Genomic DNA, 15,857 nt, shown 5'->3' with positions numbered 1-15,857 from the left:
CCTCTCCCTAATCCTGGTTTCAGATTTGGTCCAGTTTGTTTCAAGAACGAACCCTGAAAAATGTAGTTTTTCTAAATCAGGGAATAGGATTCCCGGATCGGAGAAAGAAATTTTTGAAATTTTGCCCAGCCACCCTACATGGGTTGGCCATCCATATGATTGATCTCCCATCCCTTTATTGGTATCAGAGCCTGGTTCAAGTCTTGAACCAAATCTGGACCAGATCTGAACCTATGCAAATGAGCAAAAATTGTTCTACCCAATTTACGCAAGTTAACTGTTTTCTAAGAAATCGGTTCTCAATAATGGATGTGTAGATATGAAATTAATACTTTATTATTGTTTAATGATTATGGAATGATTTTGTAATTGTTTCTTGGACTCTTGGGTTGTCGTGTGATGGATATCAATTTCTTTAAAGGTGGCATGATTTGCACACCCTACAATTTTTCATTCTATTCATTTTAGTTTGTAAATAATTTTTTTTTTATTTTTAGATAAAGTGTACAGGATTTATGTGATGTAATTAATAGAGAATTAGGTTTTTCTATTTTTTTTATGTCTGAAGACTTGTAGGAATGCGTTGATGAAGAGAAGACCTTTTGTAGTTTGAGAAACTACAAACTGCGAATTGTAGATAACAATTTCACTATCTATGATTAACCCTTTATTTTGCAGGTGAGAAATCACACGTACATCCCTCTGATATGTATTTTTGATGATTCTTGATTATTTTTAATCAGCTGTAATTAATTTTAAATCACAATCTTGAATTGGATCTTGCAATGGACACCAAATCCTATGCCGGTTTGACCCAAGATTGGTCCAAACTGGTTGGACCAAACCTGTGGTTCAATAGGGGTCTATTCTCAGCCCCAAATTCTGATTTGGGCCAGGGGTTTGATGGCCCATTACAAGATGCAATTTGGTCTACCTTGTAAAACCCAATTTTTTTAAGTTAAAACTGCATTAGCCCTAATTCACCATAATTACTATATTGGCCGAACTGCCTTTTGCAAATCAGCCCATATACCTAGATAATGTTATATGATAATATTATGGGATTTAGTTGGCTGATATTGATTTAACTTAATTAATTTAAGGTTTTACAATTGATTTAATTGATTTGATCAATTATGTGTTTGTTTCATGCATGTGATGTGCTACGTACATGGACCATAAGCACTTGGCCCATGTTAATTTGATAGTGGCTCTTTCAACCACAATGGCAAAATGCACATCATTACCATGGTGTCCTTAAGATCATTGGATGATCTCCCTTCTTGATAGGCTCCACAATAGATTCCTCCCTGAGAGGAACCATACGGAACCCTAACCCGTTTAGGGCCCATCTAAATATGACTTTGAGAATTCTAGTGGGAGCTACTTTGGTTTGACCTAAATAAATAACAAGGGCATAATTACTCATTCCCTCTAGAAAAATATAAGTGCATGTGATAGCGAGATTTATATGATGAATTCTATAAAGCCTTTCATCATTAGCATGAAGATGGCTTATCAGTAACGAGGAGATGCACCCTAAAATTAGTGAGACAGTTGGATTGTTTCATAAGATGATAGGGGCATCATAGACCGATGTGAGAGGGGCCTATCATAAAATGGAAGACTCTCTCATAGTACCATGACGTTCACGAATATGATGGGTAAGAACTTACTAGATAGAAAGGTTTAACCTAAAATGGCAATGAACCTTGTCTGATAGAGGCCAAAGAGAAAGCTCATAAGATGAGTGGATATGATCCTTCATAGAAGGTGGTGTGGTTAAGCAGTTGAAATAGTTGACTCCATGCACTGTATGCGATTTCTCACATTTCAAGAGACATAACGGCAGTCTTCATCCCTGAGATGGGAGGGAAATTTTAGATATGAATAAATGGAAATTGAACAAAAATTAAATGCTATTTCTTTGTAGATAGCATGAACAAATCAGGTTGTGGACTAATAATTTGCTTTACCCTTTATCAGAAGTGGCAAACAGACAATTCGCCAAATTGTTGGATGATAATAAGCTTAAGGGCCCAAACTATGCTGACTAGTTTTGTAACCTTATGTTGGTTTTAACGTCCGAGGAATTGGACAAGGTTGCTAAAAACCCTGCTCTGTATCATTTGGGTGATAGGACTTTTGAGCCCATACAAAGGAATATCAAGAATGGGAATAGAAGAACTTTCAGGCTCGGTGCCACATCATAGTTTCCCTAAAAAATCTGATACAGAGACAATTCGATCAGATCGAAGTGTCCAAGGATATCTTGGAAAGTTTAATGACCATGTATGAAGAGCAAAATCATTCTACTCGACAAAAGGTCTTAAAGCTATTTATGACCACTAAAATGACTGAGAGCCAGTTCATGACCATTGTCTAAAGATGATGGGCTACATCAATGAACTGGAGCCTCTTAGGTTAGGGCTTGATCATGTCACCAAAGTTGATGTCATCCTAAACTCTTTGCCTCTCTCCTTCAATCAGTTTATCATGAATTATAACATGAATAAGCAAAATGTTAGCCTTTAGGAACTTAGCAATATGTTGTAGAGGGCTGAAGAATTGGTAAAGAAGGATAAGCCCATAGCCATGCTTATTGAAGGTGGCAAGTCGGGCAAGAAGAAAAGGCAAAGAAAAAGCCTCAGAAAAAGGTTAGTGTGGCTACCCGACCTAGAGGGGGGGTGGATTTGGATATGGAGTTTGGAGTCGCCACCTAAATTTTTTGAATTGGGAATTTAGGAAAACCCAAGATTTTTCAAGAAAGACATTTTGCTTTCTTGGTGACTCATTGCCCAATGGGGATGAGATTCTTAGGGTCAGAGGACCAAAGTATGGTGTGAGAAGGTGTTAGGCACCCCACACTCGCCCGGTTAAACCGGCCTCTACTTTACCTAAGTTCCAAGAAACATTTAATAATTTTAGGACTTTGAATATATTAAAGAAACATGTATTAAGCACGACAAATGAACTAAGAAAAGAGCTAATGAGTTGTTTTAAATTAAGAGGAACAAAAGTAAATGACCAAACGTGACAAATAATTCAATTAAAGAACAAGTAATTATGAAAGATGAGACTAATTAAAAGAGGTAAAACTAATGAGTAAGGGAGCTAAAACTAATCTATGAAATTATGATAACAAAAAGAAGAGAAGAAAAGAACTATATTGAATGAAAAACTACGTTAAAAGGTACTAAATTAACAAAGTGGATAATGGTGCTAAGAGTGTGCCAAAACCAACACATTAATTAATGAAATGTCTAGGAAATTACTCTAAAAAATACCTAATACCCAGAAGTGATTCCTAGAGATGGCCTATGATTATTTTAGAATTAAATGAACTAAATGCATGGATTGATAACTAAAACCAAGTTAACTTTCTACATGTATATGTAAACATTATTGATGCACCCTAATTTCTAATGCATTTTTTTTTTTGTTTAAGAATACTAAATGCTTGGGGTGAAAGCCTAACGATTATAATGCAACAATTGTGACTAGAATTGAAATAAAAATGAATGAATGAATAAAGATAAATTAAAGAAAGGAAACGTTAAATGATTACTAGATTAATAAAGATTAGTAAAAGCTATGAGATGCAAATGCACATGTAAATGATTAAGAACTCTAATAATGTCACGTTCTGATCCTACTTGACTACTACTGATAACAGAGTAAAAAAACCCCAAAAAGTAATCAAACTTAAAAAAAAATTATAAAGTTCTAATTTATTAAAAAAAAAAACAAAGATTCAACTTATATTCATATGGCACTAACTAATGGAGGTAACGATAAATGAAATACAAACTAATTTGTAAACCTATTTAGTAAATCATGTCTATAAATGAATAATATCATCTTGATCTGATCTGTAATAGGAATAGAGAAAAAGATTATAATGCTTAAAGAAGAACAAGTAACTAACTTACAAGTAATTAACTTTCTACAACTTATGAACCTTGACCATGTTTGACACCGCCTCTTGCAGTCCTTTGTGTGTCTCTTGCAACAACCGTTCTTTCTTTGAGTCTTCTTGTTTAGACATTCATTGGAATTGTGAGTTGTCACTCTGTGTAATTTGTAGCTCAAGGTATAGAGAACACTGCTGGAGATGTATATGCTTCACTGAGCCATTCTTTGTTTCAAGAATGCTTTCAGCTTTGTCTCTTTGATGTATACATGACTTAGGGAGCTCTTAGACTGAAACACTGATATGGGGAGACTCTAGGGACATGAGAGATAGTGGAGAAAGAGTGTAGGATATGGGTTAGGGAAGCTTTTTGCTGCTTGGGACGTAAAGGGGGTATTCCCTACACTAGTGAGTGTAGGATCTCTAGGCTTTCTTGTGTGTTTTGGATGTAAGAAAGGTTATAGATTTTTTGAGAGGGGAATGGAGGATGAGATTGGTGATAAGGGAGATCAATGGCTGATGCTTAAATGGTTTTTGGTGGGAGATTGATCGAGAGAATGGGCTGTCAAGACAGATTTGTGAGAGATTCTCTCAATCAATTAAGACAAAGAGTGAAAGATTTCACCAATTTACCTAACTTAGACATTCCAAGTGTAGGTGATTGGCTTGATTGATTGGAGGCTATAGCTGGTCAAATCTTAGATTTCTAAAATGTTTCTAGATGCTGAAGGGACGTTTGGGTCATGGAATTCCCTAGTTTCGAAGTTATTGTGAAGAGGATTCTAAACGGAGGGCCCAGATCGAGTCTAGCTTCGGGTCTCAAGATGGAGGGGATAACAATGTCGGAATTGGACAATCTTGGTACCGTTGGACTCAGAATTTCGAGATCTATACACATATAAGGTTGGATTTCAGATTTTATGGGGGTTAGGATTTAGGATCAGAGATGATCCCAATCAGACGATCGAAATCAGTTCTAATTTTGGGTCTTGAGATGAAGGGGTAAGCGGTGTCGGATTTTGGTGATCTTAGTGTCATTGGATTCAGATTTTTGGGCTCTACATACTTATGGTATCAGATTTTGGATTTGATGTTAAATGAGGATTAGGTTTAGAATGGCTCCGGTCGAACGATCGGAATCAATTTTGGCTTCGGGTCCTAGGATGAAGGGGTAAACGGTGTTGGACTTGGGTGATCTTGGATTTGGATTTTCAAGCTCTTTGTACCTATAGTTTTTGATTTTTTATTGGGTGTTTAATGTGGTTTGGGGTCAAATTGACTCCGATCGGTGTTGGACTTGTGAGGCCCTTTGATTGAGCCAAGGACAAATGTAGGCTTAAGTCTAGCCCATGGTGAATCCAGCGAATCAAATTGTTGTGATAAATTGTGAGGCCTTTGGCTTAGGCCAAAGTCAAATGTGGGCCTAAGACTAGCCCATGGTGCATCAATGTTCAGATTACCCGTAGTTGGGTCAGAAAGTAAGTAACCTTGCTCAAGTAGTTGTAGGGAGTCTTGAGGCCTAAGACTCAGGCCTTGATCAAAGATGGACATGGGTGTCATCCATGGTGGGTCAGGAGGGTTGAGAGGCATACCTTGTTGGTGATCCAAGAGTTCTACCTTGATGTATAGGTTAATGAGAAGATCTGAATCAATCTAGCCTAGGAGAAGCTTGATTTGCTTAATTTCTTATAGGAGATCTAGGGTCATTTCTTCTGCCTTTGAGTCATAGATGAGCTTAAGATTAGATTGATCTAGGTCATGGCTAGCCCATTCTGCATGATGGGTTCCATGTTGCATCTCTAGACTCAAGTTGTTAGTTACCCCCAAGTGCAGTCGATCAGGATCATGGTTGACCCGCTCTTGATGTTTCCTGCCTTCTGGTTCTCTCCTAGTGGTGGGGTCTTGGTTAACCCAATTTTAGCTTCTCTTTCCTTGCCTTTTTCCTTGCCAATCTTTTAGTTCCATGATGAGGATAGGCTCTAGATTGTTCTATTGAGGGTCTTGGTTTACTTACCCTATGTCATGCCAGTCTTCAGTGTATGTGTTTGAGATGGTCTCTAGGTCAGCATGCTTCAATTCTAACTTTTCTTTCCATGCATCATGATAACCTTCTGATTCAATGATGAGGTCTTGATTGAACCAATTTGAGTCTTGCTCCACTTTCCATGTACCGTGCCATATGTCTATGTCTTGCTTCATACCATGTTGATCTCCTATACCAAATTCAGAGGTAGCCTACTAAGATTGTAGGGCAGAACTTTGCCCCTAGTCTAGGCCTATACTAACATTTTCTTGCCTCCGATTTGTGGAAATCACTTGAGTTGAGGCAATAGAACCCTGTTTTAAGTCTAGTTGGTCAGATTGCACATTATGTTATTCTTTTTGAACTAGATTGTTGATGTCAATCTACTTTATGGGCGTGATGATATGAGTTGGATCGAATGGTTGATCTTCTTCATATTTCTATTGCATCACAGTGATAATGTGCATTACCATTTTGGGGGGGTTCTTCTCCTGACCTCTGAATTGGCTTGATGAGTTGGGTTGGATCAAAAGCCCTATCTTCTTTAGCCTTTGATACAACTTCCACTGATTGGATGGACTTGATGTACTTGGTGGGATCAAAATGTTGCCTCTTTTGTTGCATGGTGCTGACCTGATTACTTGGTAGGGCTTGGGTCGACTTGTCCTCATAGATTGTTTGTTGAGGTTTACTGTTTAGAGATGGTGCACTATACATCATTGCTTGAGTTCGAAGCTCACTACCAAGTTTGTCCACCTCGATTCCTAACGACTCGACATTTGTGATTTCAATTGGTTGGATGAGTTGGGTTAGATCAAAACCCTTTTCTTCTTTAGCCTTTAATACAACTTCCATTGATTGGATGGGCTTGATGTACTTGGTGGGATCAAATTGTTGGCTCTTTTGTTGCATGGTGCTGACCTAACGACTTGGTAGGGCTTATTGCAGCTTTGTTGGGCCTTGAGGATCAATTTGATGTTGGTCTTCTAGAGCTAGGATCAACTTATTCTCACAGATTGCTTGTTGAGGTTGACTGTTAGGAGGCGTTGTACTATAGGTTGCTGCTTGAGTTTGGAGATCACTCCCTAGTTGGTCCACCTCAATTTCTAATGACTTGACATTTGTGATCAGCTCATCGTCAGATGAGATGTCAATTGCTGGTGATACCTCGATGGTGGATGCATTACCGGCTATCAGAGAGTCTTCCACTTGGCAACCTACAGAAACTAGGGCTTGAAAAGTAGGATGATAAGTCAAAGTCAATCTGCTATCATATTCTTTATTCAAGCTCTTTTAGACCATTTAAATTTGGTCCTCCTCACTAGGCCTCTTAAGGATTTGGGATGCCTAGGTCCTCCACCTATCTATGAAGTCTATGGTTGATTCTTTTGCTCCTTGCTTGACTAATTCTATTTTATGCCTTGACAATAGGATGTCTGTGTTATACGAGAAGTGGTTGACCAATGCGTCAACTATACTTGGCCAAGTCTTCACTAGGCTAGGATTGGTGTTCATTAACCAAGTTGCAACTTGTCTAGTTAGGCTCCTAAAGAATGATTGGGCTAGAAGTTCATCAGTTAAGCCCATGGGCCTTAGTATTTGTTGATACATTCTAATGTGGGCCCTTAGGCATCCTGTCCCATCATATTTGTCCATGTTAGGCCACTTAAATCCTGGAGGTAGCCTATGTCCAGTAATCAAGTCAATGTCTACTAAGTTAAGGTTGTTGCCATGCAACATGCTTAGCCTTTGCTCTATGCGGTCTAACCGTTGGTCCAACCCTAGGACGATTGGGGTCATGAGCAAGAAGGTTGCCCCTTGCGTGGAATTTTGGGTTGATGGATGTGTTGGAGCAGAGGACTAGGGTGTTTGGGTCTGGATCCGTTTGGCTATTGTTGCCCCCTATATTGGGACTTGGGCTTGGCTTAACTGGACTGGCATTGGTGAGGGATGGATTGGACAAGAATACCCTTGGATGGGTTGTATTGGAATTGTGGCCTGTGATGGCTAGGCTTGCCTTGGATGGCCTTGAATGGGCTGAATTAGCATTGATGGGGCTTGGGAAAGTTGAGTTTGATTGTATTGCCCCTGGTTGGGCTGAGTTGGGGTCCATGATGGTTGAGCTAGTGTATTTTTCCCCTGATTGGACTGAACTAGCATAGATGTGGCCCATAATGGTTGGCTTTGATTGTACTACCCTTGGTTGAACTGGATTGGCATAGATGTGGCCCACGATGGTTGGGCTTGAGTGATTTGACCTTGGTTTGTCTGAATTGGCATGGATGAGGTCTATGATGGTTGGAATTGAGTGATTTTCCCTTGGTTGGGTTGAATTGGAAAGCACGGGGACCATGAAGTTTGGGCTTGGTTGGGTTGGACTGGCATAGACGTGGCCCATGAATGTTGGGCCTGAATGCTTTGCCCTTGGTTGGGTTGGGCTTGATCATTGAACCGGAGCTGTTTTACTTCACTCTTGAACAAATTTATTTGAGTTTGCAAATTTTCCATATGGTTCTGGTACATCTGTTTAATAACCCTTAGGTATTGTGATAAGTTCATACTTGGGTTAGGTTGACCTTGGGTTGTAATCATGGTTTTGGGTTGTGCAGGTTTTATTTGAAAGAAAAGGAAGAATTGTACCTGAGTGGGCCCGTAACTGCTCCTACCTGCCTACTTAAGCAATGAAAAAAACAAGAATACAAATGCAACAAAAAGAAAGATGCTAGACAACAAGAACTAAGTGCAAATAAACGACAAATGCAAATAAGTACCAATGAACTAAAATGCCTAGTTGGGACTCTTAAGGGTAGTTGCTAGGGCTCTACATGCAAGGGCTTGGGCTTGTTTCTATAGGCTCCTAAGGGGTGTAGGGGAACCTTAGTCGGGTCGGGCTTCCCATATACGTCAAGGCAAGTCTTGGGTATGTTGTTGAGGCCTCACCTCGTATATCTAGAGCCACTAACCTTATTCAAGCAATAGTTGGATATGCCAGAGGTTAGAGAAAAGGGTCCGCCTCTTTCTAGAATGGTTGTCCCTAAGCAATCATACCAGTGGTTGCCTATAGTCAAGTCAGAAGGACAAGATGCAATGGAATATGTGTGAAGTGTGTGCATCATGTGTGCAGCCCCAAAATTAATGAAATATCGTTGGAACTTGATTTTTTGAGTTTGGTCCTTTTAGAAAATTCCCAGTGGAGTCACCATTTGTGGCTACCTGACCCGGAGGGGGGTGGATTTGGATATGGAGTTTGGAGCCGCCACCTAAATTTTTTGAATTGGAAATTTAGGAAAACCCGTGATTTTTCAAAAAAGACATTTTGCTTTCTTGGTGACTCATTGCCCAATAGGGATGATATTCTTAGGGTCCGGGGACCAAAGTACAGTGTGAGAAGGTGTTAGGCACCCCACACTTGCCCAGCTAAACCAGCCTCTACTTTACCAAAGTTCGAAGGAACATTTAATAATTTTAGGACTTTGAGTATATTAAAGCAACATGTATTAAGCACGACAAATAAACCAAGAAAAGAGCTAATGAGCTGTCTTAAATTAAGAGGAACAAAAGTAAATGATCGAACATAACAAATAATTCAATTAAAGAACAAGTAATTATGAAAGATGAGACTAATTAAAAGAGGTAAAACTAATGAGTAAGGGAGCTAAAACTAATCTATCAAATAATGAAAACAAAAAGAAGAGAAGAAAAGAACTACATTGAATGAAAAACTACTTTAAAAGGTACTAAATTAACAAAGTGGATAATGGTGCTAAGAGTGATTGCCAAAACCAACAAATTAATTAATGAAATGTCTAAGAAATGACTCTGAAAAATACCTAATACCCAGACGTGATGCCTAGAGATGGCCTATGATTATTTTAGAATTAAATGAACTAAATGCATGGATTGATAACTAAAACCAAGTTAACTTTCTACATGTATATGTAAACATTATTGATGCACCCTAATTTCTAATGCATTTTCTTTTTTGTTTAAGATTACTAGATGCTTGGGGTGAAAATCAAATGACTATAATGAAAGGGATGAGAGATCCATCATATGAATGGCTAACCCCTGCAGGAAGGATGGGTGAAATTTCAAAATTTTCTCTCTCTCCCATTTGGGGATTGCATTCCCTATTTTAGAAAACTGCATTTTTAAGGATTAATCTTGAACCAAACCGGACCAGATCTGAAACCAAAAGGGAGGAGAGGGATATACCTGATACGAAGTAGTAGTAACTCCCAATGAATGTGTTCATGCCCAAGGAGAAAACCAAAACTTGCTTCCACTAAAGATGACACAGTGTGAGGGGAAGTAGGATCAGCAGAATGACTCTTCAGCAAGAACCAAATTCTTCAGCAAGAATGGAGTAGAGGGCTGGTGAGCACGATTTCTAATGCCATTGTGCCACCTTTTCCTAGTAGGTTGGAAAAATCTAAGAAAGAAGAGTGCGAGCAAGAAGTTTTGGAGACCTTTAGGAAGGTGGAGATAAATATTCCTTTGTTAGATGCCATCAAGCAAATATTGAAATACACAAAATTTTTGAAGGAGTTGTGCACTAACAAAAGGAAGCTAAGAGGTGATGAGACGTTAAGGGTTGGGTAGAATGTGTCAGCTGTCATCAAGAGAACCTTGCTGATCCAGGTATGTTTACTTTACCTTGTGTGATTGGCAAGAAAAGAATTGAGCATGCCATGCTAGATTTAGGTGCATCTATCAATGTCATGCCATACTCAATCTATTGTTCTTTGAATGTGGGTCCATTGAAGGAGACTAGGGTAGTCATTCAATTAGTGGACTGTTCTAATGCTTACCCTGAGGATATTGTTGAAGATGTTTTGGTGTAGGTTAATGACCTAATAGATGTGGATGAGGGTACTCTCTCCATCAAGTTTGACAGCGAGATTGTTAATTTTAACATTTTTGAAGCAGTGAAGTACCCCAATGAATGTCATTTAATCTGTTAAGTTGACATTGTTGATTCAATTGTGCAAGAAATTTTTAAAGAAAAAGATATGAATGAGGAGCTCGAATTGAGTGCATAGTTGGATATGAATGAAGAGTTAGATTCATCCTGTGAAGCTTCGGAGCCAATATTGGAGTCAAGGTTAACAAATTCTAATATTCCATCATCGTTTTCTCATAAGAAATTGTTACCCTCTGTTTTGCAGGTCCCTATTCCAAATTTGAACCCACCCATGATGGATGAAAGGGGAAGACACCGGAAGTTGCAACTGCAAAAGTTAGAGGATCCGGTTTATGATGATTAAAAAACAGGGAAGTTTGTTTTTTTCTTTTTCTTGTTTTTGCATCTATAGTTTAGTTATTTTCCCTTTTCTCTTTACATTTCAACAATGCATAGATTAAGTGTGTGTGTGGGGGTATAGGATCTGATAAGTAGTATTTATTTTAGTTCAAAAAAAAAAACTCAACTCTTTTGGAATCAATTGAAACAATGTTCTAGGAAGATTCTTGTGAGCTGAGTAAAGAAATATGATCAGGGAGTACACCATTCATCTGAAGCCATCCCTTTTAAGCTAGTCCTAAATTCAGGTTCAAGTAAATAGGGTAAATACTTCACCATTGCCACAATTAGTAGGATGGAGCATAAAATGCACCTACTAGTCAAGTAATCCGATGGTAGGATGGAGCATAAAATGCACCTACCAGCCAAGTCATCTAATAGTAGGATAGATCATAAAATGCACTTATTAGCTAGCAATTCAAACAGTAGGATGGAGCATCTAATGCACCTCCTGACCAAGTAATCCAAAAGTGAGATGGAGCATCTAATGCACCTCCTGACCAAGTAATCCAAAAGTGAGATGGAGCATAAAATGCACTCACTTCTTCAGAGGAGAAAAAAAGAAAATAAAAAGAGAGAGAAGATAAAAATGGTTTTCCCTGATTTACTACCTGGTTTGCAGTAGCAAGAATTGGATTGATTGATGAATGAGTCGTGTATGGCTTGGTTGTGTTGATTTAATGGTTCACAATATTTAACCTAGAATATTTGTGGAAAAAGATGAAGGAGAGTTGAGTTTAAAAATCGGTAGGATAGTTAGTTTGTTCTTGTTCTATATTTTCTTGAGTTTTGTCTTGCCCGAGGATGGGAAAAGCTTAAGTGTGGGGGGATCTGATGTGAATAAAAATGATCAAAATTTTATCCCTAAATATTCATTCTTCTACACTTAATTAACACTTAATTGGACTGATTACTCTTGTATTTCGATTCAGGGCAAGCAAGAAGGCGATAGGAGGGAAACAAGGCTAATCAGATGATTTTGCACAGTCTCGGCACCGTTCAGTTATCTGGGCATAACTCTCACATCCAGACTCCGATTGGGATGATTCAAGATGCACCAGAAATCTAAGGGAGAACTCCATAATGTTTATGTTCTGGGTTTTGATAGATTCGGTCTGTATCAAGGCCAAAATCAGCCCAAAGTCAAAGCAAATTCATAGAAAAGCCTAGCTCATAGCTGAAGCCCAATTCCCAGAAAAACCTTGTAGCAGCCTAATCTTTTAAAGAAGCCCACATCGAATTCAAGAATAAAGAGTCTTATCAGATTTGAATTTCAAATGTAATCCTAGAAAGATAAGAAGATTGAGATTACTAGATAAGAGATATGATAGGATTAGATCAAAACTAATTAGGACTTTTGATTTTTGAGATTGAACTCCTAAAAGGAGTTGGAAACAGCCCCTCCTCCTAAAACTATATAAAGCGGGGCACAGACTAGCTTTAGGCATCAAGCAATGAATCAATCCATCCATCTTGGAAGCAAAGCAAGAAGGAGATGACAACCATGTGTGGCTGAGCTTCTTTTTTCTGATTCAAGGGGAATTTCTGGTTCAATTGTGTCATCGTGAGGTTATGTGCTTAATTTAAACTCTTGTTTTTAATTCAAGTATTTGTTTATTCTTGTGCATATTTTTATGGAAGTTGATGTTGATTAATCTGACAAATTAATTAATATTGATCTTCCTATGGCTATCCATGATTCGATGATCTGTAATTGTCATGAATAGTGGTACAAGTAGCAATTAGGTTAATATTTTTGTGGATCAATTGTTCGTGACAGCCTTTGACCAATGTGTTGGCATGTTTTAACCTAAAGGGAATCAGTGAAACAAAATTTAATAATTGCAGCTATATCAATTATTTTAATTTTTGTTTAACTGCTTTCATAAAATTTATTGCTATCATTAATTGATATGGAATGCTATCGTGCCCAGTCGGTTAATGATAAGTGTTGATCGAATGCTGGGTTGGGTCAACTAAACTAGGAAGGTATAAGGTTTATTATGGCCATCCTAATAAATCTAAAAGTTAAATGCTTTAATTGCAAGATTGCTATTTTTAGCCTAGGATCGGTGATCAATTGACCCAAATTGAACCCTTGGATCAGAGTTTGGTAAGAGTAAAATCTTCCTTGTTAATTGTTATTTGCTATTTTGTGTTAATTGTTTTTTTAATTTAGAAATTTAATTAATTGAAATTTCCACTCTTTAAATTGTGCATTTGGTTGAGAAATTAATTGCTGGCTCCCTGTGGGATTCGACTTGGTACCACTGTTACTACAATTCGTAGTGGGGGACTAGAATTAAATCTGAGGGCTTCGACAACCCGTCAGAATTTTGGTACCGTTGCTGGGGAGCTATTTTAATTTCTTAGTTTCATACCTTCCATTTGTGCTAACCTCTTTTGTTTTATGACTCGTTCTTCTCAAAAAGGTGAACTAGAATATATTCCTGAAATTGAGAGGACAACCCATTGTTTGAGAAAGAAGGCTAAGCAAAGGAAGGGTCATTCACCTCCAAGGGTGAATTCCGATATTGACTTGACAACTTGTGATAGAGCTATTTTTGAAGAAGAAGAAGAGATGGTAGATAGAGAAAGAACACTAGGGGAGTTAGCTGCACCAATCCTAAATCAACAGTCTCTGTGCATAGTATATCCCACTCTTGAGGTAGCTTTTGAACTTAAATCAGGTTTAATTCAATTGCTTCCTATTTTTCATGGTTTTCCAAGCAAGGAGCCTCACAAGCATCTTAAAGAGTTCCATGTTGTCTGTTCAAGCATGAAACCACAAAGTATGACTGAGGAACAGGTAAAACTAATAGCTTTTCCTTTTACTTTACAAGATAAGGCAAAAGACTGGTTATATATTCTTCCTCCTGGTCCAATATGTACATGGGATGAGATGAATAGGGTGTTTTTAGGTAAGTATTTCCCTACATCACTAGCTGCAAATATTAGAAAAGAGATTTGTGGGGTAAGGTAGTGTAGTGGTGAGATACTATATGAGTATTGGGAAAGGTTCAAACAACTCAGTGCTAGCTGTCCACACCACCAAATACCTGAGCAGCTCTTAATTCAATACTTCTATGAAGGACTCCAACCTATGGATAGAAGTATGGTAGATGTAGCAAGTGGAGGAGCCTTAGTCAACAAAACACCTGAGGCGGCTTGGCAATTGATCTCCAACATGGCTGAGAACTCTCAACAATTTGGGGCAAGAACAGATGGAGCTATCAGACATGTTAATGAGGTAAGCCATTCTAATCTGGAAAGTCAAATTTCTGATCTACGGTTTGTGGCATATGCTCAATTCCTGGGCATCCTATGGACATGTGCCCATCATTGCAAGATGATTCAATGCAACAAGTCAATGCCGTAGGAGGATTTCTTGGGCAACCTCAATGCAAATATGATCCCTACTCTAACTATTACAATCCTGGGTGGAGGGATCATCCCAATCTGAGCTATGGAAATCAAGGAGGGCCACAGAGATTCTAGCCTCAAGCTTTCAACAAACAACCTCCAATTCCATCACTTAACCAAGCCCAAAATCAACCCTCAAATTCAGGTATGTCTTTAGACAAGATAGTTAAGGCTCCAGCGACTAACACTCAATAATTCCAACAGGAAACAAGGGCTAGCATCAAGGACTTAGGGAACCAAATCAGTCAACTTGCTACTTCTATTAGCAAGTTGGAGGTGCAAAACTCTGGAAAATCACCATCACAGATGGTGGTCAATCCCAAGGAGAGTGCTAGTGCAATAGTGCTGAGAAGTGGGAATGAATTGTAGTCACAACTTACTTCACCAAAGAAAGTGGCTGAAGAGCAGAAAGAAGAGGAAGAACAAGATCCACCTAAGAGTTCCAATAAGGTAAAGTCTGATTCCCCTTTACCTAAGATTTCTAATGCCATTGTGCCACCTTTTCCTAGTAGGTTGGAAAAATCTAAGAAAGAAGAGTACGAGCAAGAAGTTTTGGAGAACTTTAGGAAGGTGGAGATAAATATTCCTTTGTTAGATTTCATCAAGTAAATACCAAAATACGCAAAATTTCTGAAGGAGTTGTGCACTAACAAAAGGAATCTGAGAGGTGATGAGAAGTTAAGGGTTGGGGAGAATGTGTCAACTATCATCAAGAGAACCTTGCCAGAAAAGCATGCTGATCCAGGTATGTTTACTTTACCTTGCGTGATTGGAAAGAAAAGAATTGAGCATGCCATGCTAGATTTAGGTGCATCTATTAATGTCATGCCATACTCAATCTATTATTCTTTGAATTTGGGTCCATTGAAGGAGACTAGGGTAGTCATTCAATTAGTGGACTGTTCTAATGCTTACCCTGAGGGGATTGTTGAAGATGTTTTGGTGTAGGTTAATGACCTAATATTTCCAGCTGATTTTTACATCTTGAAGATGGAGGAAGACACTATCACAAATTCAGCTCCACTTCTATTAGGTAGGCCATTTATGAAAACAGCCAAAACCAAAATAAATGTGGATGAGGGTATTCTCTCCGTCAAGTTTGATGGTGAGATTGTTAATTTTAACATTTTTGAAGCAATGAAGTACCCCAATGAATGCCATTTAATCTGTTCAGTTGACATTGTTGATTCAATTGT

The sequence above is a fragment of the Nelumbo lutea genome, chromosome 5, assembly GCF_056320005.1.
Source record: "Nelumbo lutea isolate HS-2025 chromosome 5, American lotus-T2T, whole genome shotgun sequence".
NCBI lineage: Eukaryota > Viridiplantae > Streptophyta > Magnoliopsida > Proteales > Nelumbonaceae > Nelumbo > Nelumbo lutea.
The sequence above is the reverse complement of the archived record's forward strand: the minus strand, read 5'-3'. Positions refer to the sequence as shown.